The sequence below is a fragment of the Lygodium microphyllum genome, chromosome 17 (genome assembly GCF_053477565.2).
Source record: "Lygodium microphyllum isolate KBCC chromosome 17, Lygodium_microphyllum_v1.1.10, whole genome shotgun sequence".
Classification (NCBI taxonomy): Eukaryota; Viridiplantae; Streptophyta; class Polypodiopsida; order Schizaeales; family Lygodiaceae; genus Lygodium; species Lygodium microphyllum.
This window is the reverse complement of record NC_141151.1, coordinates 126959739-126979183: the sequence shown is the minus strand read 5'-3', so window position 1 is coordinate 126979183 and position 19445 is coordinate 126959739. Positions and strand designations below refer to the sequence as shown.

Genomic DNA, 19445 nt, shown 5'->3' with positions numbered 1-19445 from the left:
TAGTCGACCAATAAGGCATAAATACATGCAAGACATCCCCTTTGGCTTTAAATAGCTTGCATATCACAAGGAATATGCCAAGATCAAAGATCCACGTCATTAACCTACTTAATTTGTTTAGGTCGTCTTTCTTTGCATCCTAAACAATGGTATCCTCTATAACCTGCATCAACATCTCTCTTGTATTTTCTATTATTTGTTTACCCTTAATATTATCCACATTCTCTTTCTCAATATCATTCATTCCTTAGAACTTTGTAGCATCTACATCTTCAGTCTGCATATATGCATCATCAAACTCTGTAGTATCCACATACACAAACTCTGCGTCATGTTTGAGCTCCTTTTTCATCCTAAATCTCTATATCATCTGAAAGCTCTTCCATAGTTTCCTCTGCATCATCAAGTTTTTCTGCATCCTACATGTCATGTGCTCCATCTGCTAATATTGCATTTGTAACTACCATTAATGCATCTTATTATTAAGAAAAAGTCGAAATCTCTATATCTTTGGTATTCTCCTATAATGCCTTTAGTGATGTTGATACCTTGCCTTTATTGTCTGACTGTTCATTGAGCTTTGTTTTTGAGGCCCTACATGTTCTTGACATGGGCTTCTATTTTCTCTCAATTCATGGTCTTCCTAGTCTCAGGACTCGTATTGTCTACATCGAGCTAGCTGTCTTTGTTGCAGATTCTTCTATAGGAGCTACTTTTGTGATAGGTTGGCAAGAGAGGGGGATAAAAGACCTCATCTTAGTTTCAAATGTCTCTATCAAAGCATATGCCACATGCAATACTTTACATCCATTAGATTCAGTCTGATCTTGCCTAGAAAACTATCCTATAGGACCACCCTGTAGAAAACTGGTTGCATCTTTTGAACCATAACTCAAATCACCAAGATTTAAAAAGATAAATGTAGGCTTGCACGTGATCTACAACTTATCTGAAGATACTTGGACCAAACTCTGAAGATTTCAGCCCCTAAAATTTTATGCGCAACCTGCAACTATTCATTATAGCATGTAGTCCTAGCTAGACATCAACCTTCACAACTCTGTATCTCTTGCATACGAACTTGGATATTAACCAAACTTTGTAGGACCCTTCCCAAGGTATAAAAGCCCATTTTGGATGTGTCGGTTACCATTAATCCTCTCTAAATCAAAATAATTTTAGACATCTTCAGTTCAGCCCTGCCTGTACATTGTAGTCTCCTACTTGCTCGAATATCCATTGGATAGTTGACCAAGAGGACACACATACATGCAAGAAATCTCCTTTGGCTTTAAATAACTTGTATATCACATGGAATATGCCAACATCAAATATCCACATCATTAACCTATGGTCGATCACATTAGATATACAAATAAAAATTGAAGTCTGCTTTCATACACCCCCCTCTCCCAAAGGGGGTTGGTTAATTGGATGCTACACATTCTTAATCTAGGCCTATTTGGTTTTGGAGAACTTGCTAATTGGGCAGAGAGGGTGTAGAAGGAGGGTGGCTCGCCTTAGCTACAGGCTACTGACTGATTGGCCTCATCGAATTGTAGTTTCTTTTTGTGTTGTAATCTACAATCAGCTCCTTTAATAACCTTCACATCGATCGTTGTCATTACCAACTTCTTTCCCTACAGCACCCATCAAATTCTATCTGATAATATTAGGCAAGTCTTACAGATTCTGACACCAATAAGTGAAGCAATTTACATATCAATCAATATTGTTAATTTTTGGATTTGTTTGGTGGCTGGACAAACTAGTACATTTGTTAATTCTGTTAACGTAGTATATATGTATCAGACCTCAAACTCTCAACATGGCTAATTCTAGACCTTTTTTGATTGAACAGTGGTTCCGTTTGCCCTCTTCAAAGAACTTTGGATTGTATCTTTACACAGGTTGTTTCCATAGAACCCTTTTGTTTCAATTGTATAGACATCATCTCTAATCCTACAAATAGGAGTTTTCTCTAGTAGTCCACCTATGAGTTAGAGAATCATGGCTTAGAAAAGAGAGAGGACGATGCATGCCTCTAGCCCACCCAATGATACTCTAATCTTAGGCAGCACCACAACTGTCCGTAGTAAGAAATAGAAAGAAATAAGCTTCCCCTTTGTCAAGCAACAATCCTAGGTACTTCATTGAGTAGTAAAGAAGGTATATGGGGCTTAATGAGCACCACCCAAGCATCAAAGGGATGAAAATGTACATGTGTGGCCAAGGCGAATAGCACTAGGCCTTGAGGCTGCCTAGAAAGGAAAAGGTTGCATCTTCATCTACCCTATCATATTTGTCTTTCTTTTGTTAAGTCCTCCACTGCACACTTCTATATCTCTTCTCTTAAACACTTTGCACCTTTTCCCTTCTCGAGGTATCCTCATGTTAGTCCTATCGACCTTTGTTAAAGTATATATCGCATACAATACTTTACATCCTTTAGATTTAATCTCTTTGTGCCCAAAAAACTGTCCTATAGGACCACCTTGTAGAAAACTACCCCTATCTTTTGATCTGTAACTTGGATTGTTGAGCTTTCTTCTGCAAATTTGTAGCCTTGATTTTGATCTACAAGAGTTGTGAAGAACTCATAACTAAATTTCAAATATTTCAAATGCTAACATTTTCTGCATAGCTTGCAACTGTATTTTACTACACGCAGTCTTGGACAAACATCGACCTTCTTTTCCCTGTAACTTTCGCATACCAAGTCGAATGACAACCAAACTTGGTAGGCCTCTTCCCTAGGCATAGAAGCCCATTGTAGAAGTTTCGGCAACCATAAATCCTTGCTGACATAGAACAATTTTCAAGATCTTCAATTCTGTTCCAACTTGACTACTGCAGTAACCTACAACAATATCCCTCCTCCTGGATCAAATGGTTGTTGGATAATCAACCAATAAGGCATGCATCCCATACATTTACTTTTGGTCTAAACAACCTATATATCATACTTAACAACACATGGAGTCTGCTAGGATTGAAAACTTGCTTCATCATTCTACATATGTCGCCCTCTTAAAGACAATCACTTGAATATTCTATCATTTCTTTTTCAGGTTGGTGAAACTCTTGAAATCCATAGATAAGTATGTATACATCTCCTTGTTTTAGCATCCATGTCTAAAGCACAAGTTGAGTATCATCACCCCCTCTAGCTTTGCAATCCATAGCATATCTCTCTGTGATTAATTTGGGAAGAACACCTATGAAAGTATCTTTGTCTTGTACAAGAAACATTGTCACAATGACTTTTTTTTCTCTCCTCTCTAACTTTTGCATCTTGCATATGAACACCCTCAATTAAAATGTCTGGTTTTTTGTATCATCTTAAGTCTATACCATCTACATGCACTTTATCCATTTCATCTACATTCTCAAGTATTTTAGTATTAATACTCTTAGTCAAGGTATCATTAGTATGCTCTTTCAGTGTCTCTTTTGCATTCATTGTCGATATAGCTTCGATCTTTCTAAACATTGCATTAGTAGTGAGCATATTCTCCTTAAAGCATTGTCTCTTTGCAAGAAGCAAGAACTCCCCATTCCCAATCTTCAATTTTGCCAATGTCTTTATTGAAAAATATTTTTTGGATTCCTCAAATTCAGTTGCTTGGCAACCCTCTTCATTTTCTCAACATTGCTAGGAGGTAACAACCCTGCAACTGGTTTCACCTTCTTGTCAACTTTTTTGTACTTGGTTTGAACCTTGGCTTCACTCTTTTTCTCTTGTAAACCCAAATTTTTCTGCAAATGGGGAGTACCCAACCCTATCAGCTCAAATAAATCATTCATAGTCTCTTTGGACTGCATATAAATAGCCCCAAATTTTGTATGCTAAAATGAATCAGCATAAACTCTTTTGGTTGAAATAACTCATTCCCCTGTAACTCTTTTGGCTGATAATTCAGCCTTCTTCTCTGTTTGCTGAAACAGGTAAGCAAATAACTCTTTTTGTTGAGAAAACTCAGCACCCAACCCTCTTTGTTGCATAAAATCAACAATCTCATGGTGCATATCTAGGGAATGTACTTGCACAAAATTCAAACCACTTTGCACCGTGTTTTCAACATATCTTAAATCTTTGTAATAGTATTTGCATAAGACAACCCATCATACATCCCATCAATGCACTCGTCATCTTGCAATAAACTTGCTCTTCTCAATCCTTTTTCCTTTCTTCATGCATATTGCTTGGCAGATCTAGACACCTTTGCAACTTTGTGAAAACTAACAGAACTCTCAGTTGAAAGATCAATAAATCTTGAAGAAAAAGCATCATTACCAGGAGGCGAGAGCTTTTCTCTCCTTCTACCACCGTCATCTTGTAGGATAGAGGAACCTAGTGAAAATTTGGCTCTTTTGCGAGTACAGGAGAATCCCACAATGTAGGTAATCATTACACGTACATAATCCTCTGTAGTGCACTGCTTATATACTCTTCACAATCTTTGGATATACTGCAACACTCTCAACAAGAATTTCATCATCACTCTTCTTAGTTAGGTCCTCAATTGTGATACCCTGCATGAGAGGCTCTTCTATAGTCTAAATCACATGTTTCTTTCTCTTTATGATGTCTATAATTTCTTCATGAAACTCTCTTTACAATTCCCAAAATCTCTCCTAAGGTGATTTCAATCTTGCTATTCAAGATTCTCTCCTTTAATACACTTTTAAGATCTATTTCGGACTTAGTATCTGAAGCAAGCTTGTAACTTGGTTGTTTCTTTGGACTAGCATCTTGTTTCTTCTACTTCTTCTCAGCATCCTCCTTATTCTATTCAGGCCGTGGTCTAGAAGGTGGTGCTATAGGCTCACCCCCTGTAGTCTTCTTGGAAGTATTATCCCTTTTTTGCTTTTCCTTATATGTACCTAGGTTCTTTGTTAAATAGGTATAAACTCAATATTTATCAATTGGAGATCCCCACCCAATCTTTGTTGTAATGCTCTTCCTTACACCAAATAAATCTGCTTGCTACACTTAGTCCGTATTTCTAGTCTGTAAAGCAGAAATCCCTAACTTTGATTTACACGTTGATTTCTTTTCAATTTGAACACCATAAGTCGAAGCATCTCCTACTCTAGCTACATAATATGTCAAAGTAGTCATATCCTCAAAAAGCTTCTTTATTCCACCCTTACCAAAATTTATAGCAATATACTTATTAGTCTTGGTTGCACAGATCTTTCCATCTAGCCAAAAAATCAAAATTTTTTACATAACATTCTTAACTGTTCACAATCTTTGTGCTCGTGCTTAGGGCTATCACACCATATGCATCTACGCAGGAAAATATTCGTAGGCGGAGCCTGTGAATGACCAGTTTTCCTAGAATCTTCCTACTTAGCCAATTTAATATACAAATCTCCATAGTTTTTCACCAGCTTATTAATGACATCCTTTTTCCTTGACACTTTAAACCTTTTATTATTTTATTTTTTTCATTAAAAATATCCACCAACTGATTATAGGATATCTTTGGTTTAAAGAACAAATATCCACACTTTCAAAAGTCTAAAATAAAAGTTTCGCCACATATTCTATAACACGAAAGTATACGTTGGCTCTTAAAATTATCTATGCTCGACTAGATTTTCTCCCAATTTCTAATAATCACCATCTCTTGTAATCCAACCTTGGTATCGAATAAGAAATTTATGAAGGTTGTGGAAGCGGGAGCTACTAATAACATTGCGAGTGTGACTATTACAAACAAAATGGTGAGTACTAGGATTACAAACGAAGCTACAAATACCAACATCAATCAAGCGCTCATCATAAATCCCGAGAAACCATATTTGATTATTATTTGAAATATTAAGGTCAACAAATAGATCATCATCCTACTGGCTGGTAACAAAAAGCTGCATTTGTAAGAATATGATTTTTTAAAAAATCTGATGCATAAAATAAATCCTAGGGAAATTCTTAACCGCAAATTCCAATGAATAATTTGGGTTTGTACAAGATGTATTGGAAATAGGATGCAAAGAAGATACTAGACTTTCCGAAAGAGTTGAAAAGATTGATTTGTATTGAATTGATGGAACCTCTAATTGATAAATACAGATGCTAATTCTCATTTAAAAAAGTATTTCAATGAATTTTTTTAAAATACTTTTCATAATAAAAATAACCAAGAATGTCAACTTATCATTAGAAAATGACCCATAAAGCTACATAAAGAAAAAGAAAAAGAATAACACAGGAGTTTCTTGATTTAAAAAATAGAAGTTTAGGAGAAACAAACCCTTCTTGAAGTTTATCTTGGGATAGATTCCAAGGGGGAGAAAAAGCAGAGAAAATATTGGAAGATGTGGTCACTTACGCTAAGTTTAGCCCTTATATTGTTATTCTAGAAAAGGGATTTGCCTTGAAAACAAAATCGTTGAAAAGTTTGTGTATAATGCATTTGAAGTAAGATATTTGTGATTGTGAACTAGGTACTAATCTTTCCTAAATTATCAAGCTAAGAGATAGTTAACCGAGTACAAATCACAGATATTGAGGCAGTATTCTGATGGGCACAGAGGCGCCGAGTGAGGCAATGTTCTTTGATGGTGCTAGACCTCCCCAAGGTCAGCTTGAATAAAACCTACTTCAAGGGGTCTTTGTTTTTGTGTCAGTGAGTACAAACCTATCATGACACGAAAGGTCCTATTGTAGGAAACTCTAGTTGGCAGGAGGAGGTGAGAATACTAAGGGGGCTCTAGTCACAAATTCCTTAGACTCTTACAAAGAACAATCAATTACCTTTGGAACCTAGATAGTATTCTCGAAGTTCAAATACTGGTCTAGGAGCTGAACATGGAAATAATAATACCTTAGGGTTGACATTACATCCAGCCAGGACAAAAAACACTGTAAAAAGATATTTTTTCTCAAATGAACTATTGAGAAAGAATTACTTTACACTTTTTTTGTGTCGTGAAATAAAGACTTGTAACAAATTTGTGCTAAGAGATAATCAAATAATCTGTTGTTATATGTCAAATCTAAAGTGGTAGGTAATTAGATAATTAAAAACACTCTATCAAGGGAAGCACGAGGATCCATCCCCGACAGGTGGAGACCTATGGTCGGGTTGGACTCTGTAAGTCCAAAGCTTTCCTCAAAAGGAAAAATTTACATTCATAAATAGATAAATGAATTACCAATCCATAACTTCCTCCTTGATAGAGAAATATACACACACCAAGGCAAACCAACTCTTGCACACATGCCAACAAAAAAACTCTTGACATGCAATAGCAAGATGAGGAAAAGATGGCCATGTGGGAAAAGATGGTACTCAAGGGTAATGTTGCACCATTTGCATTGGCGAGTTGAAATCACCAAAGCTTAAAGCTCTTCATGTCCCTAAGAGATAATGGCACCTTCATTTAAAAAAACACCCATGGAGTGTTAAAATTTCATAGACTCATGGATGAGCTCATAAGGAGAGCTCTAGCCATCAAGAAATATCTTATGATATTAATAAAGCTCTCAACAATTCAAAGTCTTAGGTGCTCTATCAATCTTACAAAAATGTTGTAACAGAACTATTCTACAAGCCCCTTAGCTATTCTTGAGAAATTTTGAGAGCTAGAGTAAGAAATGATAGAATGCTCCTCATCCTCCCTTCCATGGATGAATTAATTGGAAGCCCCTTTATCATGTTAGCACTTCATGTGCCTTCTCTAGAGTATTCTAATATATCAATGGGTTGCTATCTATAACACTACGTACCCCCACAAGTAGTGTTTGTTTTAGGACCTTCTTTAGCATAAATCCATAATCCAAAGATGTCACATTTCTCCTCCCTAAAAACTACATTTGTCCTCAAAACAAGTGGGGGAAAGAATTGTGTGAAAACTATTCATTCGTGTTGCATCCTCTCTCCCATGTTGAACTCTTTAATGGAAAATCTTTATGCTTAATTCAACATTACACCCTTTATGAACTCTAGGTTGCCTGCTCTTCTCATGAGTGTCTAATATGTTTTTGTGGCTCATGTGGAAAAGGTTGGTGTATCGGTGAGTTCTTCAGATTAACTTTTTGAAATTTTTCCTTGATTAATTCAAGTAGTGTTCACTTACGAGTGAGTTGAGTGAACCTCATGTTATACTCTTGCTTTTGGTACCTCTGCGTCAGGCAGCTTGACCTCATTCCAATCATAGAAGGCTTGAGTCCCACTCAGCGCCACGGCCACTTAGCAAGCTGCTGATGTGGGTCTCTCTGGATTCTCTAGGCGACACCTGTAGGCGCGACTGATGGGGTTGCCCATGGTGCCATGGCCGCTCGCTACGCCCAGCAGGCCGCACACCACCACCATAATAATAATAGCAGCCACATTAACTGATCCCCATGACCATCTGATCCCCATCCTCGCACTCTTACCACCAATATCGCCCAATAATTGTCTCATCCTCCTAATTCGGTGCATGCAGCTGCACATTCCGAATTGCCGGAAGACGGGCGAGGATATATAGGATAGATTCTAGCTCCTTCGTTTCTAGTTTAGTGGATAGCTCTTGATTTTCCTACAGCGGTGGTTGGTTTTTCTACTGTTTCTTGAGCTAGGTACGTCTGAAATAGTTTTGTTTATTTCTCCTCATGGTAGTACTTTTATGTCTTTTAGCATGTTTTAGTACGTTCGTGGCATGTGCCTTTGTGACACGTGTCAAAGTCCGTAGCAGGTACTTTTAGGTCACATGTCGACCTTTTCTTTTTTTTCGGTAGGAAGCTTTAAGTATGTATTAAAAGGAAAATTTACAAGTTATGTAGAAGTTCAAGCTCCATTACAAGGGAGCAACCTCGATAAAAAAAGACCATATCTTTATCATTGAACAAGTCCAAAAACGATTGAGCTAGCTTTTCTACTATTTTTCTAAACTTAGTTCTATTACTGCAGTCCCTAGAGAAGGTGTCTTCTCTTCATTCTTCATGATTCTATTCTGCAACCTTTTTTTTAATTTCTGCAATCATGGCTGCCGCCTCCATCTCCTGAACTTCTTTCTTGATGTCTTTACATTGTTGAATGGCCTTCTTTACCTCATTTTCATCTTGCAAAAGCAAATTAGACTTAAAACCCCAGAGAGGATCAGCAAATTGCTTTTCAAATACCATTTTATTCCTGCATATCCATATGTTCCATAAATAGAGACTTCTCAGCCAATTCCAGACAGGGGGGTACACCATAAATTTCCCCTAACAATAATTATTTCCAAGTGATCTTAGTGGGGTGCCACTTCAAGATTAAAACCTGCAGTAAACGAAATATGTTAGTGTTCTGAGAGCAATTAAGAAACAAATGAGGGATAGATTCTACCTGGATACCACACCTTTGGTATATTCCATTTCCTATGCCAACTTTCAGAGCCCTCTCATTGGTCCAAAGGCCTTTCGCCGTGATCAAACACATCAGACAAGAAATTTTAGGTTGGATAGAGGCAGACCACAGGTTGTTGAATCTGTAGTTCCATTGATCTATATTCCAATTAATATGCTATCTAGCATTAAGTTTGTAGCACAGTTGAGCATTGTTTATCTTAAGATCAGGCAGTGGAAGTAGTGACTTGTCTCCTTGCAAACACACCCCTCTATGGTTGAATTGTTGGTTGAGATTTATTCCTTTTTCTCTATGTTGGTCCCATAACATTTTCCTTCCCCTTAAAAAATCAATTTCATGTTTTTTGAGGTTAAATAGTTCACCCATCTTTTCCTCTGCAATCCAGTTTTTGTCTTTATAGTCCCATATGTCACCCCAAGTTTTAATCCCCTTTTTATATAGTTTATAGGCCAGATTAGCCTCTTGGTCTTCTATTGCTCCATGAAAGAAGCTGAACCAAATAGAACCTCTGGAGCTCCAAGGGAGTGTGAGATTGATTTGGGAAGAAGGCCTAAGGAGACCCTTGTATTTGAACCAGGCTTCCCAAATTCCTTTGGCTAGTTGAGAACAATTTTTGGTTTTTATATTACAGGGCTTATTGCTACTGTTAGAGGATCAAGTCCCTTCCACTTGGAGCATATTGACACTTGGAAATGTTTGGTTGCGGCATGCAGAAGGTTTATCCAATCTTCCTCCTCTCTGTTCAGGCTTCTTGCAATCCACTTAGCCGCTAGCTTTTTAGCCATGCTATGAAGATTAGAAAGACCACTTTTTGGGTGTTGTACATATCTTCCAAGACACTTTAGGTATCTTGAATTTATCCCCATCCCCACTCCATCAGAAATTTCTGCCCAACCTCTCAAGTTGTTTCATCCCTGTCTTTGAGGGTTTCCAGCATGCAAGAAAATATATTGTTGAGAGCTTCAGGGTCAGTCATAAATCCTCAAAAGATAGGAATTAAAACCCTGATAAGTCCCTCTCCCAGGTGGCTAATAGAAGCTACTTGCTAGGTATTCCTATGGGCTCTGATGTGACTATGAAGCAAAGGTGGCACATGTTGGCCTTTTCCACGGGCCTTTCTGTCAGCATTCGGGACTCGGGAATTACAAATTATTATTACAATGTCGTCATGTGTCTTTTCGCACCTTTATGTCACACTCTGTGCCACCTGGCAGGAACCTCTACGTCACGTGTTTTTTATATGAATCCCACCTTATGTTAAGTATATTTGTAGATTCCAAATAAATCTGTTATACATTTTTTTGGTAAAAAGGGAATATATATATATATAAGCCAAAGAGAGAAGGACAAGGTCTCTAGGGAGGTGAGGACTCAAGAGAGCACCATTACATAGCCTTGCAAAAGATTAAGACACCTTGCATACCCCTAACCCCTTCATCATTTGAGGAGTTTTTGCTGGGAATAGAAAACCATTTTTCCATCTCTCTTGTTTGAAGCAAGGATCCACTTCTTTAGTATCCTTGATGCACTTCCAAAGAGACCATGCTATTTTGGAACACTTGTGAATCATGAGGAGCCTAAGGCCATCAATCCATCCTTGAAAAATCTAAGCACTCCTTTCTAACCAGGATTGCCAAAGATAAGTTTCCCCTATCTTATGCCTGAGCAATGAGCCCATTTCTTTGCATTCACAAAGAAGAATCTTTCTCCAAGTGAAGGGAGCTAGATGAACCTCAATAAGCATGAGTTGAATTGTTAAAGGAAAATTGGAGTTAAGGGGACAGTCTAGGGCATGAAAAAAATAGTTTCAAAATATTTTTTTACATCTTGTGCATATTCCATTTCCCTTCCCAAATTGGAGAGCTTTCTTAGCTATCCAAATGGCTTTATGAAGAATCAACCACAAAAGGATAGCATGTTTATGAAGACAACCTCATCATCTCATTGCAAGAAGGGTTCCCAATATTTGTCTTATTTGAAGTGTCCCTTTGCTGTTGAAACACAATTTAATGAATGCTTTTCCAATACCTATAGCCAAGCTTGTGTGGCTTATGAGCCTTGGTGAGATAGCTAGAGGGAATGATGCCTATGATTTGGTTGAACCAAATTGAGTATTCTTAAAGATGAGAGATTTGTGAAATGCTCATCAGCTGGAAGATAAGCAGGGGGTTGTATTCCATCCAAGCTTTCAGAAACACAAATTAGAGAGGATCCTTTAGGAGTAAAAAGAGCTTTGTTGAACATGATTTCATAAAGAGAAAAGTTGGGCCAAGATTTTATGGATAGCTTCACTAAGGTGGCACAATAATCCTCTAAAGAGAAACTCTCGATAGTCCATTTGGTAGCCAGCTTTTGCCAAGGTTTAACTATTTAGGAGATAATGACCACCTTCATTAGCATTGCGAAGTGTGCAGGTTTGGGAAGCTACTTTGAAAATTCTATTTCCATCCTCATTACCTCCCCATAGAAAAGTTTCTTACCCATGAGTGCTATTTTTTGAGATGAAGCTTACAAGGGGTCCAACAAGCCAAAAAATAGACTATTGCTAGTAATAAATAATGAATCTGAACAAACATTCTGGCATAGAGATTGGTATGCATTCCTTTCCATATATTCAACATGATTTTTAGTTTCTATCCCACCTTTGTTTCATGGTGACATTAAAGCCCAATGGGATACCAAGTAGTTCGAAAAGTACACCATTAGGTATCTATTTACATCTAGCTTGCAAAACGACCATGGGGTGGTGTTTGGTGTAGAGACTTGAAGATAGTCTTCTTATAATCAGTGATGCAACCACTGGCTAGACAAAAATTGTGTGTGTATATCTAGTTGCCCCTAAGTCCTCCATCCATGTAATGTATGGGACAAGCACATTGAATTTCAACCCCAACAACCTTCCACTTAAACTTCAATGTGTTTGTAAGTGATGGATAATGTATGTAACTATATATGTACATATAAATACTAGTTGAAAATCATGTCTACCCAATGCCCATCAATGCATGATAGTGTGTAGATTGCTAAGAGGATAACCCCTTTGTAGGAAGATCTCTAGGATTGTCATATATGTGAAGCTTAACAATCCATATTTGCTTGTCCTCAAGCACATGATTTATGAAGGCATACTTCACATCACATTCTTTGTCTTTGTATGAAACATTGGATTTGGTGCCAATCAGATAGCACTCTAACTATCACATGAGAAACTAGAACCTCTATAGTAATGCTGAAATCTTTTACTAGACAAGCAAGCCATATGGCCCATTTCTAAGCTTGTAATGCTACAACATACTCAACCTTTGTGGTAGACATAAGTATACAATATTTCAAATGAGATTTCCATGAAATGGCACCACCAAACTAAAAAAAACATAGCTTGAATAAGACTGTGTTTTGTCCAAATCACCTACAGAATCTATATGCATGTAACTATATACACTAGAAATTTTCCCCAAAGAAAATGCACATATCCTTAGTACCATTCAAGTACCTCGTGATTCCTTTCACAACTCCCAATGCTCCTTTCAAGGATTGGATATGTGCCATCTACTAGCTAATCCCATTGGAAAAGCCATGTCTATAGAAATAGGTATGATTGCATAAATCATGTCGACCACTGCTATGGAATAAGGCACCTTACTCATTTGAGCCATTTCTCATCTCATTTGGAACAATCCTCTTAGTCAAGTTTCACATATGGAGGCAATGGATTACTCACTACTTTCCCCGTCTCCATATTGAGATGCTTAAGCAAATTACCAATCTACTCAATCTAAGATAAATTATTTACTTCTAACTTGCACAATGTGCATGCCAAAAATTTGATTGGCTTCTCCTAGATCCTTCATTTCAAACTATGGATTCAAATTTGACTTTAATGTAGCTATCTCATGACCTCTTTGTTGGAAATTAGTATATCATCCACATAAATAATGAGAATCAAAAAGCTAGCATCCACAGCTTGCTTACAATAGAGGCAATTTTCTATCTCACATTACTTATATCCTTGAGAAAGCATAAATGCATGTTACTTCGTATACCACTCCCTTGGCGACTACTTAAGACCATAAAGGATCTTCTTTAATGTGGACACCAAATGTTACTTGCCCTTCTCAACAAAATCTTCTAGCTACCACATGTAAATGTCTTCATCAAGATCACTATGCGCGAATGTACTATTGATATCCGTTTCGACCAAACAAACTTAAGAGAAAGTTTATCCTATAACATTTTGGGAATATGTCAATAATATTGTTCAAAATAAAAGGCTCTAGGGTGCCTTTGTAAAAGTTGCTCTCTAGACCAAATCACTACAAGAAGCTTCTCATCTATAGCCTTATTTGATGCTCTATTAATAAAATGAATTGTACTATAAACACTCCTCTACCAAAATCAACTAAGCAATCTAGCATTGGAGAACATGATATGTATATTCTCTTGAATGGTAGAGTTTAACCTTTCCACAATACCATTTAATGGAATATTTTATGGAGTATTCAACTTACTTTTCATATCTTTTTCATCACAAAAGCAATTGAATAATTTGGAGAAATACTCTTCACCAATCTCTATATAGTATATAAGCCTTTTGCCACATTGATTCTCCACTAATGTCGCAAAAATTTGAGACACCAAAAGGAGATCATCTCTCCTTATAAGAGGGTATATCTATAGTGTGTGTGAGAACACATTTGTAAATGTGACAAAGTAGGATGCACCTCTTAAAGAAAAAGTAGGCATAGTGCCACAAGTGTCACTATCTACAAGACTAACTTTTACAAGTGCTACCCTTTTATTTGAGAAATGTGTTTGTTTACAATATATACAATGCTCACAAATAGGATTTAAAGATGGGAATATAACCACAACATGAAAGAGCCTTCATTAAATTTTGGCTCATATGTCCTAACCAATCATCCCACAATGAAACACTGGGCATCTCAATTACAAGTACAATATGGTCTATACTACTAGAAACATGAAGCATATACAACATTCCGAATTTGTGGAACCATGAGATATGGTAATAGAATCTTTGATATTTCACCAAGAAGAATAACCAAACACATCATAGTAGCAATATCATCTACTTGTCTAGCACTACTCAAGCTATTCACTAGTTTGGAAACATTTCGTACGTTCTTCAACATTAATGAAGATCCATTCTTGAATTTCAACTACATATCTTTAATGTCAATGATGTCACATGTATAGTTGTTTCCAAGATATACACTCACTTTCCTTGATGCATCATATGTGATGAACCACTCCTATGTAGAGAAACATGAAATAATGCTCTCAAATCAATGATCTAATAAAAAGAGACATATTCCAAACAATCAATCAGGTGTGAATCATTGATTCTAGGTGTTAGTAACATATCACCAAAGTCAATAGACAGTATCTTGAGTTTCTCAATCTTGACACCACAAGACTTCTCTTCCTTCTTGCCCAAAGACTATAAGGGCGTTGATATTTTTAACAATATTGGCATTCTCATGATTGAATTTCTCATAAAGAATGGTAAGAGCAATGTTCATTGTCTTTAGTCCATCTATAGGATGATTCTTACTAATTTGTCTCCTAAAAGTATCCCAACCTTTTGGCAATGTAGCAAGTAAAAATATAGCTTCAGGAGATCTTGGAGAGATAAAATATTTTACGAAATAATAAGTATTTTGGAGTTTTTCAAAACGTTTATATTTTCATGAATAAACATATCTAGAATTTTTAAAAGATCATTATCATAACATTCTTGTGGGGCTTACATCAAACCTAAAAACTAGGCTATCACAAAGATCATGAATACTAATTTAATAAGGATCCTACCTTGTTTTTATAAAAGTGAAAGTGAATATTCAATCTCAAATATATTGACATCTTGTTACCTCCCTCCATCCTCATTCTCCCTTTTCCTTCTTTTTCTCCTTGTTGGTTACTTACTCATTCTTCGACTTTTTTGAATTCACACAATATTCTTATTCAAAGTTGCAAATTAGATATTTATCTATAGATCAATCATCCAATGATCCTTGTAACATTGGTAAAAGAGATCTCTATCACCTTAATGTTGAGCTACAATGTAAGTATGAATGAATCACGGAAATAACAACACAAATAATTATTTGAGAGTCCATGAAACATGTGTTTCGATATGAAGGAACAAAATATCGATATTTGGTTGGATGGAAGATTATACTGTAAAGATCTTATAAAAATAATACTTATTTTTATAATAGATCTTCACTAATGTGGTTTATTGGTGATGGTTATAATGGATTTTTGGGCTATATGTTTAATTTTATTGTAGAGAATGATGTTCTTAAATTGGAAAATCACTTGCTAACAAAATATAGAGATGAGTTGTTGCAAAAACTACAAGATTGTGAGTAGAAGAATCATTCATTGGAGAAGAAAACAAGCTAGTTTAGTCCTTCCAAATCAACAAAGATCTCTCAAGAATATTGAGCATCTCAAACTAGGAGGAGGTGGTTGCAATAAAAGAATTGAAGTAGCAAGGTATATCCTTTTACTTGAGAAATGTTGAGTATAACTTTGCTTCTAATAGTATCTGAGTTATGATGTTGATTTTCTAAAGATCTCTACTACAACCAAATTTAAGTGAGAGAGATGCTTCAAATGCATTTGAGTTTGTTAACCTTAGCACAAGAAGAAAGTGAAAAAAGTGGAAAAGTGCAAGTTGGGTCACCTAAAAGAGGGGCCCTAAAGGAAATTAGACACAACAAAAGAAGCAAGAAGGGAAATGGCCAAAAGTGCAAGGGCGACCTCAAAGTCTAAGTCAAAGGCAAAAGTAGATTTTTAAAATCCAAGGCATCCATAAAACTTTTGAAAAAGAGCGTCGGGCTCCCTCCTGTGAAAATTCTAATGGGTAGAAGGGCATGGGTAAACAGAAAGGGAAACTAGAAGGGAATGGGAAAAGAGGATCTTGCCATGATGGCTGGTCATGTAAAAAAGGGGATGGGTGCCCAATGGGATGAGGACTTTTATATAAACTCAAAAAGTGAATGAGAATCTCATTCTTTGGTGTGTGGCAAAGTGGACTCTTCTTTTGTCTCTCCTTCTTTTCTCTTACTTTCTTGTGAGTGCTTGAGGGAGGGAGTGTGAGTGAGTGTTAGTCAGGGAAGGGTTTACAACCCAAGAGGCAAAGGAAGAGCTCATTTGCAATTGTTGCATTTTGAGAGAGAGAGAGAGAGAGAGAGAGAGAAATGAAATGATATATTAACGTGTACAAAAGGCCAAAATGACCTATGAGACCATGAGTTACAATCATGTGTATGATGGTACAACTAACTGGGCAAAATATGTAGCACAAAGCAAAATAAGAAAGGAAACTAACTATGGCTATGTGTAAAACAAAGAGCTCTATCTAGTAACAATGAGCTCCAAATGGTACAAGGAGAGACCTATTGTCACCCTATTCAGAGCAACTACCTAGTAGCTACGCTTTCCACCTCAGGGAAATTGCATGATGCCCAACGTGTATTCCATGGCCTACCCTCCCCCACCAAGAACTTGTGGACTTGCCTCATCTCTGCCTACATCAACTGCGCCATGCCTTCCACCTCTACCACCAAATGCCCCTGCATTGTGCACAATGTGGTCAATTCATGTATGTGGCCCTACGCAATGCCTGCTCTTGGCTCTAGGATGCTACCGTGGGTAGGCAAACACTCACTAATATCTTCCAGCATGGATTGGATGCAGAAAGTAATGTGTATGGCACCCCAGTGGACATGTATGGAAAATGTGGCTCCCTCACTGAAGCACACCAAGTTTTCAAGAGCCTACTAGTTCAAAATGTGGTTTCTTGGACTACGCTCATTGTAGGGTATACTGAACAGGGTCTCAATTAGGAAATACTAGATTCTTACAAACAGATGCAGCTCCAAGGATTGCATGCAAATGCTGTCACATATGTTTATTGCTTGACATCTTGTGCAACCATATGGATTGTGGAAACATGCTAAGAACTACACGCAAAAATCACTCAAAAAGGTTTGGAGCAAGAGTTCCATGTCAACATCACACTAGTGGATATGTATGCCAAATGCAACTTGCTCAGAGAAGCATGTCAACTGTTTAACAGACTGCAAGTTAAGGATGCTATCCTATGGATATCTCTACTTGCGCGATGTGTTGAACATGGCCATTGTGATAAAGCCCTCAGCTATTTTGATCAGATGCAGCTGGAAGGTGTATCTAGAGATGCTCTAGCTTTCATTCTCTACTTGAAAGCTCGGAACCATTAGAGCCTTGGAAGTGGGCCGATGATTCCATGCCAAAATTTGGCTGGCAAGATTGGAAAATCTCTCAATAAGCAATGCATTAATTGACATGTATGGCAGATGTGGCTCCATAACTAAAGGGAGGGAAAAAAGCATTTGATGAGCTTCCAGCTTGAGATGCAGTTTCCTAGACTATATTGATCAAAGGATATGCTGAAAATGGGCTCAATGAAGAGGTACTAAAGTGTTTCCAACAAATGCAATTAGAATGTGTCCTTCTGGATCTATTGACTTTGGTTCTTGGTATAAAAGCTTCTGGCACTATATAGGGGCCTTGGAAGTGGGTAGAGATCTACATGCTAAAGTATGTAGAAAGGATTGGGACAAAGAGCTTTACGTGGGAAACACACTTGTGGATAGGTACATGCAATGCAGATTGCTTTCAGAAGCGCAACATGTGTTCAATAGGATAGCAAAAGATAAGGAGGCTAAAATAATTTGAGGTTTATGGATAGTTGTAATAGAGATTATAGCAGTTTTACCTTGTACAATGGTATTATGGAAGCTCAATCAATAGTTGATGAATGTTAATTAGCAATAGACTTGATGCTAATGGAACAAGCGAAAATCCTGCCATCATGGGTGTCATGAGGGCAATTGAGAAGAAATGATAATTATGAGTTATCTTGGTCAAATCAGTAATGGATATGCCCCTGTTCTTGGTTGTCACACTTCACACATTTTAAGTTACCCAGATTTTGATAAAGATGGACAAACAGAATTATCTTACCCATCATCTAGTAATAAAATAGTAGTAATAAGGCACAGATTTGTGCCATGGGTAACAACAACACGAAGGGCTACTTCATCCTCATCAGCAGGATCCACTGTTGGATCTTCTTCTTCTCCACCATGCATTGGGGCAACAAGATTGACTGTAGGATCAGTTGCATCTTCATGTGTATAGACATCTATTTCATTGTTGGCTACCCTTGATGAGGCAAAGAGATTGGCAAGCACAGAGAGATGGTCAGATTCTTGTGATATCATTGTCATCCACATGATGAAAAATAGTCATTCAAGAAAGACATTGCAATGCTATGTTTTGCACAAAATTAGTTTGGTAGTAGACCTCACTATGTGGCTCTTAGTCAAGCCTATTCTTATAATTCCTCTGTAGACAAGTGAGTTGAACTAGGAGCAAAGATAGTTTCAAATAAGTCAAGTGATCCTTCAGACTCATGTAAGGGCTTTCGTTTGTTAAGTGTCAGCTTTGATGGTCATTATCTAGCAGCTGGTGATCGAAATGGCAATCTTCATGTATATGATCTAGAGTCCCCTCAGATTGTGAACTTCAAGGTAAGCAATGGTTGATCAAATGTGTTTATATTTTTAGTAAACATCATAGTTGGACTTAAAGGTGCTAGGAAGGCACTACTTTACAACATTATTTAACAGGTGGTTGGTGATACTATTCTAGAACTTGTGGTAATACTTGGTTGGAAGCGCATGATGCAGAGATTCTTACTCTGATCTTTGGAGTTGTGGCCCTCACAGGTGTTGACATTAATGCCATTCAAATTTCCCTTTTGGCATTTGATGGTAGAGACTATCTTATACATATATATGATGTTTGCAAGTATTATGACTTCTACATTCATAGTCTATCATCCTTTGTCAACATGGTGGTCATTTAATTCACTTTCAGAGTTCATTTTTTGGAGGTAGATATTTTTATTGTCTTGTGCTATTGAAGACTTTGTCTAATAGAGTACTTCTCTGAGCACACTTGATTTTTGAATTTGAAAACTTTGATGTGATCGAGACATTAGATGATCATTCCACTTCA

At 37.1% G+C, this 19445-nt stretch overlaps 1 pseudogene; it reads left to right on the top strand.

Moving 5' to 3' along the window:
* LOC148022335 (eukaryotic translation initiation factor 3 subunit B-like) overlaps positions 1-19129 on the top strand; it is a 28473-nt pseudogene extending 9344 nt beyond the window's left edge.
* The last annotated feature ends 316 nt before the right edge of the window (positions 19130-19445 follow it).